Source organism: Telopea speciosissima, chromosome 1 (assembly GCF_018873765.1).
Source record: "Telopea speciosissima isolate NSW1024214 ecotype Mountain lineage chromosome 1, Tspe_v1, whole genome shotgun sequence".
Classification (NCBI taxonomy): Eukaryota; Viridiplantae; Streptophyta; class Magnoliopsida; order Proteales; family Proteaceae; genus Telopea; species Telopea speciosissima.
In genome coordinates, this window is record NC_057916.1 from 40,092,654 (window position 1) to 40,100,331 (window position 7,678).

Sequence of the window (7,678 nt, forward strand, 5' to 3'; positions counted from 1 at the left end):
GGAGGAAGCGGCTCAAACCTAACTGTCCAGGGTGGCTGTTCTAAAGAGGGTGAGGAATCTAGCAAAGTATGCACCTCTTTAGTGTATACCTCAGACTCATCTCCATAATGTTGCAAAGGGTCATCAATAAGCATGTGTGAAGTGTGATCAGCCACAACTTCATCTAATAAATCCAATGCAAAACACTCTTCCTCTCAAATGGAACCTAAGGATGCATTGAAGATGTTGAGCCTAAGTTTCTTATTCCCAAAAGTGATGTCCATGGCACCCGATCTACAATTTATGCAAGCATTTGTAGTAGCTAAGAACGGGGGCCCTAAAATGATAGGGGGAAGCTTGGCTGTGGTGGCTGTATCCATATCCAGGACAAGGAAGTCCACAGGAAAGTATAATTCTTCCACCTTCACTAAAACATCTTCTAACAACCCACGAGGTGTTTTGATTGAACGGTCAGCCAACTGAAGGATGACCTCAGTGGGTTTCAAATCTCCTAAACCAAATCTGTCATAGACTGAACTAGGCAAAATATTCACACTAGCCCCTAAATCAAGTAGTGCCCTACTTATGGAGAGATCTCCAATGATGCAGGAAATAAGAGGCGCACATGGATCCTTAAGCTTAGGGGGTAGGTGGCTGGAAATTATAGAGCTAACCTGTTCAGTCAAATGGACAGTCTTAGGGATTTGAGTTCTCAACTTACGCTTTTGGGTGCAGAGGTCTTTCAAAAACTTAGCGTAAGCAGGAACTTGCTTCATGGCATCCAAGAGGGGGAGATTGATGCATACTTGTTGGAACAAGTCGATCATCTCTTGCATCTTTTCACCTTGTTTACCCTTAAGGGGAGAAGATGGTGTCTGAAGGGCTTAGGGAAAAGGGACCTTTGGATTGTAAGAATCAGGTGATGGTCCCTCCACAATAGGAATGTGCAGCCCCTTCCTTGGGAACTAATGAGTGAGTTTCATAGGTGGTGTTTCAGTAATGGAATCATATGTGTCTACATCACCACCGGATTTCTCTCGGGTTGACTCAGCCTCTCCTTGACCTTGAGAACTAGTGGGCAGCATCCCATCCACTCTTTTGCCACTCCTTAGGACTGTGACCGACTGGACTTGCTCTTTCCCTCGACCCGTTTGACTATTTGGGTTACCTATTGGCTGACTTGGCAATTGGCCAGCCTCCCTCCTACTTATAGCATCGGCTAGCTGACCCAGTTGGTTCTCTAGCTTATTAATGGACTGAGTATGTGAGTGAAGCAATTGTGTGTTCTACTCGAGTCCTCTTAATGTTTTTAACACCTTTTCCTCAAAGGATTCATTCTGTTAGGGTTGAGGATATGGTGGTTGTCCACCCATATAGGCATTGGTTTGAACATTAAATGGGTCTATATGGTGGGTTTGGAGGATTATTAGGTATTGAGTTTCTCTATGAAAAGTTTGGGTGGTTTTGCCATCCCAGGTTATAAGTACTGGAAAAGGGATCATTACTCGGTGTAGGAAAACTTTGAGCCGTTTGCACCTGTTCCTGAATAAACTCACGGTATTGTGCAGCCAAAGGACAGTTTGTCACATAGTGACTAGGGCTAGCACATAGGGCACAGGCTTCAGTTTGATTGGCTAGAAAGAAACTCATTGGGAAAGGGGACATAGGATGCTGCCCTATAGACATCAAATAGTCCAATTTCTTGGACAACATATCAACCTTAGCAGCCATCTCTACAGTTGGATTGATCTCATAGGGACCACCCTTCTTTGGTTGCCCAATGTGTGGAATCTCAGTCCGAGAGGCTGAAGCATGATGTTGGAAATTCTCACTTAGGGTTTCAAAAAGATCCCATGCTTCCGTCTCATTCTTGTGCATCAATGTTCCACCACAAGAGGAGTCCACCATCTACCTATATCGGTCATGGAGGCCATCATAAAAGCACTGGACTAACTGCCATTTAGGGACAGCGTGGTGGGGGCACTTCCTAAGTAATTCCTTGAGTCTCTCCCACGCTTCACGAAATTGTTCGCCCTCTAATTGGGAGAAACTAGTAATGGCTCTTCTAAGGCTATTAGTCCGGCCAATGGGGAAAAAAACTTTTAAGAATTCTTGCTGCATCCCCACCCATGTAGAAATGTTAACCGAATCTAGGGAATGAAACCAGTGTTTGGCTTTGTCCTTTAAAGAGAATGGAAATAGGAGTAACTTTAGGGCATCTTCAGAGAGGTTTTGGATTTTGACTGTAGAGCACACCTCTAAGAACTCATCAAGATGCTTGTAAGGCTCCTCATTAGCAAGTCCATAACAGGATGGTAACATCTGTATGATGCTGGACTTGATCTCATATTGAGCAGCCTGAATGGCAGGCAGCTGAATACAAGATGCAGGGGTATAGGCAGTTGGACTGAAGTGCTCACTCAGCGGCCTTCTTGACTGGTTTTCGTCGCCTATTTTATTATTATTTAAAAAAAACACTTAAAAATAAAAATCTGAACTAAAAAGTAAAAAAAAAAATAACTAATTTAAAACTAACGAAAATACTTACCTGGTGTTGGCGGTTGCGTAATTCCATGTGTTGTCCCCGATGAACGGTTACACATATGATCTTAAGGGGTAGGGGAAATTAAAATTAAACCTAAACACCCAATCTAATGCTGGAATAAAATAAAAAAATTACATAAAATAATCCTAATTACATAAAGTCTAGGAATTAAAAATAAACCAAATGGACAGCTTGTCCTACTAGATCTAATTGGCTTCCTGCATAAACAAAGAGAATGTTAAGTATACTAAAATTAACCTACTAAAGTACTTACAAATAATAAAAATTCTCCAATTATGAAATTAAAACTAAAACAAAGTAACACAAAACAACTCAATCAATCTTAGCAACCGTGCTTCGGTTCTCTGGCAATGGCGCCAAAATTTGATCTTGTCATTAACCGGTCAAAAATAAAATCCTAAACTAATCTAGCAAGTAGTAAGTAAGGGGTCGATCTACGGAGAACTGAAAGGCTAAATTACTAAGATGATAAGATGAAAATAATGAAAATTAATTTGTAATAAATCTGATTTTAAAACTACGAATGAAAGAAACAAATCTAAACTAACAACGTTGTGCAAATACGGGAGAAGATTATCTTTACGATTCGAATCCCTAATGGGTTGCTATTCAATTCAGTTGCATGCTTCGGTTTATTATAACCACATGCCTAATAATACCACAGAATGTAGGGTTCCTCCTAGGTATGGACTATCTTGACGAGTACTATCGTCCTTCGCTTATAGGGCTTGGCATGCTTAGTTCGTTTAGCTATAATCCATCATCGGTACAACCACATAAGAACAAAATACTATTGCTTGAATGAAAAATAATGAATCACAGAAATAGAATTTTCCAACTAAATACATCTATTAAAATCATCCAAATAGGGATGGGGTCTCAACATCAAGCAATCAAGCATACAAACCAGAATTTTGAATAGCAAAAACCATTAGTTCATCTACACCTAAAGATAGAGGAAACTTAGCCAATCATGGTGGAAGGCGACAAAGGACAGCAATGGTGACGACGATCCATGGAGATGAAGCTGAAACGGTGATTCTCCTCCCCTTGCCGAACCCAAGATCCAAAAGATAAAATTAAAAAAAAAAAATACAAAAGAAGAAAGAAGGAGAAAAATAGAGATGAAGAGAGGGCACGGTTAGAGAGGATTTTCATAATGGAATTCCCTTCAATGGCAATCTGTCCGTGGGTTTATATATCTATAAGAGATTTAATAATAAAAAAAAGAAAAAAAAAGGAAAGCACGAGAGATAGAAATAATGATGGATATCTAGAATCCGTGAGGGATTTGGATAGAATAGATATAAGAGGAGGGAGAGAGAAGTGAAATATAATTAGGAATGGTAGGACCCATTAAGGATTTGAGAGGGAGAAGACAGAAAATTGAAGTTGGAGTGATAGAGAAATAATCCGTAGTAGATGAGAGGGAGATATTAGGGAGGAGAGAGAGAGTTTAATGTAAATTATCAAGTTAATTAAAATTCTCATTTTGAGAATATCTCTCTTTCTTGGTCCCGGGTTGCCCCAATCTAAGAATTAAAGTTGCTCCAATTAATACTCCGGACAGTATGAGCCCAATATCGAATATCTTCTGAAAATATCCAAATTTTATGAAATTATGATTATGCCCTTGGGTCTTCAGTGAAGCTTCTTCCCATCTCGCCCTTGATCGCATGTGAGTCGATCCATAGGTAGACTGGTGCCTGTGTAGCATTGAACTCCTCCAATCTGGTTTCTCAATTTAGTCTTCAAAAATGCACTTTTTCTCCAATTCTTTCAATATGCCAAAAATACCCATGTATCCTGAAAAAGACAGAAAATACCCAAGGTACCTCCATTCTAAGCAGATAAAATGCAGAATTAAATGGGATAATTTCACACATAAATGTGATCATCAGTCTCCTATGGTGACCTCCGGCTCAGTGCTATAGAACTGAGTGTGAAAGAGTTCCTCCATTTCTTGCCAACTCTGGACCGAGTTAGCGGGCAGGTTGAAGTACCAGGTGAAGGCCGACCCCGTTAGGGAGTTGGGGAATAGGCTGAGTTTGGCCGGTTCCACCCCGCCCAAGTTGCCGCACTATACTGTGAAGTAGGCTATGTGCTCAATGGTGGGCACCTTGTCCTCACCCGAGAACTTAGTGAATTCTGGGATTTTGGGGTTCCTGCCTAAGTCCACCGCGTCGAAGTATTCGGGGTAGGGCTTCCTGTAAGCAGAACGTGGGGTCATCCTGTAAAAGGGATTAATGCTATCCTGGATGATCCTGGTCAGCTCCCTACGGTCGATAACCACTGGTGCCCCTGGTACAGCAGGGTGCCCCACCGCGTCGAACGGCCACGGGCTACCATGATAAGCCGGGCCTGGTTGGACACTCGGAAACGCCTCCGGTCTCTGCTCGAATTCGGGGACATTTTCCCTGACGCTTACCCCTGGAGCTCTATACCCTGGGAGTCCGACGCCCAAATGACTTCGCCCTGGAGGTGGGTATCCCACTAGGGGAACAGCGTTTGCCCCCGTGGCTATTGATCCTGGGCCCGACCTGTTGCCCCCTGCCTAGGCAGCGCTTGCAGCAGTTGGCCACTGAGCCCCTATGGGGACAACTGTCGCGGGCACGTTTCCTGCCCCTAAGGCGACAGTGTGACTGATACCTCCGGGGATGCTCGTGGGAGGGCCATTGACCATGTAACTCCCTATGGGATTAACGGCGTCGGGTGAGGCAGCCTGATATAGGGGGTTGACAAAAGTCGTCGATGGCAAACTAATTCTAGGCCAATCCCCAACCACAGGGTTCTGACTCGAGCTACCGCCATATTCGGCCTGTACGGGCAACCTCGTTCATCCTAACTCAGGTCCTCTACCTTCGGCCGCTGTGGCAGCCCCATCAGGAGGTGCAATCGTTGTGACCTGCTGCCTCAAGGCAACGAGGGTTTCACGAAACTCCTCAAACTGATTTTGCTGGCCGGCCACGGATTTTTTTACCACGGCCATCATATGTCGTAGGTCGTCAAAAATGGGTCGAAAGAAGACCACCACCTGCTGTATACTGCCCACGAGGGGGTCTACAGCATCATGTACCATAACTGCCAGCTGATGCGCTGAGTCATAACTGGCATTGCAGCCATGTGAACCGCATGGTTCATCCTCGGCTTGGTCTGCAAAATCGACCGCCGTAGGATTCTCCATTTCTTCATCCACCATGGTTTCCTTCTGAATACGAGGACGTCCAGGCCCCTTCTTTTGTTTGACCATAGCAGTCGTTGGCTTATGAGGGTCCCACCGGGCGTGCCAAAATATTTTGGTGATAAAAACCCCAAACACTCACACACGGGGATATGCACGTGGTGCAAGTAGTGTGGGCGTGCCAGAACCTTTGCGCAAGTTCAAACAAGGCCGAGAACAGCCTAATCTGACTCCTTACCGGGCTAGTAGGTTTCCCTCCTGCCTGAGTAGCTCTAAGGTCTTTTGGGTTAAGCCAACAACTACGGACTACAGCCCGAAATGTTGTTGATCTATTACAAGAAGAGAAAGATTTAGGACACAAACAATAATGAAACTGAAATAATGAATACAATAATCAATCATACCAGGTACAACCGTGAGCTCTGTGCATATACCCTCGTCTCCCTGAGTATGTGACCGTACATTCCTTTCAGCCCCAAATAAAGACAAGAACAGTAATAAAGAATGCAAAAACAAAACAAGTAAAGCATGAACGTAAAGAGACCAAAGCAAATGCTGGTTGTTAGGTGTGTTTGTGTGTCTTCTCTAGATCCATTGCCTTCCTTTTATAAGATAAGCACCAGCAGTTATCAATCCGTACGGTTACCCCCACCAAGGCCACTCTTTTTGGTCCATGCTCCTCAGCCCCAACCAGGCACCGCCACGTGTGTCACTATCCCTACTCTGCCTCCAACTACCAAAGCAGTGGTGGGGCCCAGTACCGTGAGACTTCTCCATACTCCCTGAGCGACGCAGCCCTGCATTCACCGATGTCTGCGTCTTTGACACGTGGGCCAGCCCATAACTGACAGGGCACAACCACGTTCCAACCTCTCCCCTTGCTTTCGGCCCCAACGATGCCCTCCAACCCTGGCCCCTTTGGCCCAACCTGACCAGAACCAATGGGTTTGGGCCGCAAACACAAGTATGTGCTTAAACTTGAAATTTGACATGTGGTGAATATATCCAACGATCAAAATGGCAACATCACCTCTCCATATGACACAAATAAGAATGCTAGATTTAGAGGCTTTTTGCCATAAATAATAGGGTTTTCATGGTGTAAATAATATGATATCATATTTGAAACACAATTGGATATCCCCCATGAATTCAAATAAATAGAATATTTTTAAGGGCAATGAGATCTTACGGGTGCAACTTGAGCCTGCCCATGAGTCGTGTGGGCTCAACCAGGCTTGAATCAGATTTGGATCAAACATATGTTAAGAGTTCCAAGTGTACAATCCTATTCGCCCTTATACGGTGTAATTACTGTTGGAATCCGTGATCTGATTACGCAATAGATATGGATCGAGTATATAACCTTTGTATTCAAATTTGAAATCAACTCATAACGAAACGAAACGAAACGGGAAAGAATAGGTTACCTTATCACCAAAATTTAAGGTTTCAAAAACCCAAACCCTAATCACACCATACCTCAAAGAGAAAGAGAGAGAGTGATGAGAGGGACAAGGGGATCGACCAAGAGGGGGGACATCAAAATTCAGTCAATCCTAATTCCCCCCACCCCCCCTTGTATCTTTAAATAGCTAAACCCATTAGGGTTGATGAGAATCTCAACTTCGAATTTCCTAAACTGATTTGGAGACTTTTTGGTGAAGTTTAGAATTTACAATCTATCTTGCTTCTAAACTAGGAAGAGTTAGAATTTAAAAAGGATTCGGTATCTTTGAAAATTTTATCAAATAAAATTTTCATAATTAAAAAGATAACCAACCTATTTTATGTTCCCAATAATTGTCATGCATAATTAAACTCTTTAATTTACATATAAGACCCTCTACTAAATTAAATACTGTCAAACCTCAATTCATCATACATGTCCTTATTAGAGACTCGATGATCATAATCGGACGTCAAAAACACGATCAAACATCATTAAAAAA

General features: G+C 43.1%; 1 non-coding gene across 1 annotated transcript; it reads left to right on the forward strand.

Moving 5' to 3' along the window:
- The first annotated feature begins 1,945 nt into the window (after positions 1–1,945).
- LOC122649322 lies at positions 1,946–2,052 on the forward strand. The gene has a single exon (XR_006331281.1). It is a non-coding gene; the product is annotated as a small nucleolar RNA R71 (small nucleolar RNA).
- Positions 2,053–7,678: the final 5,626 nt, after the last annotated feature.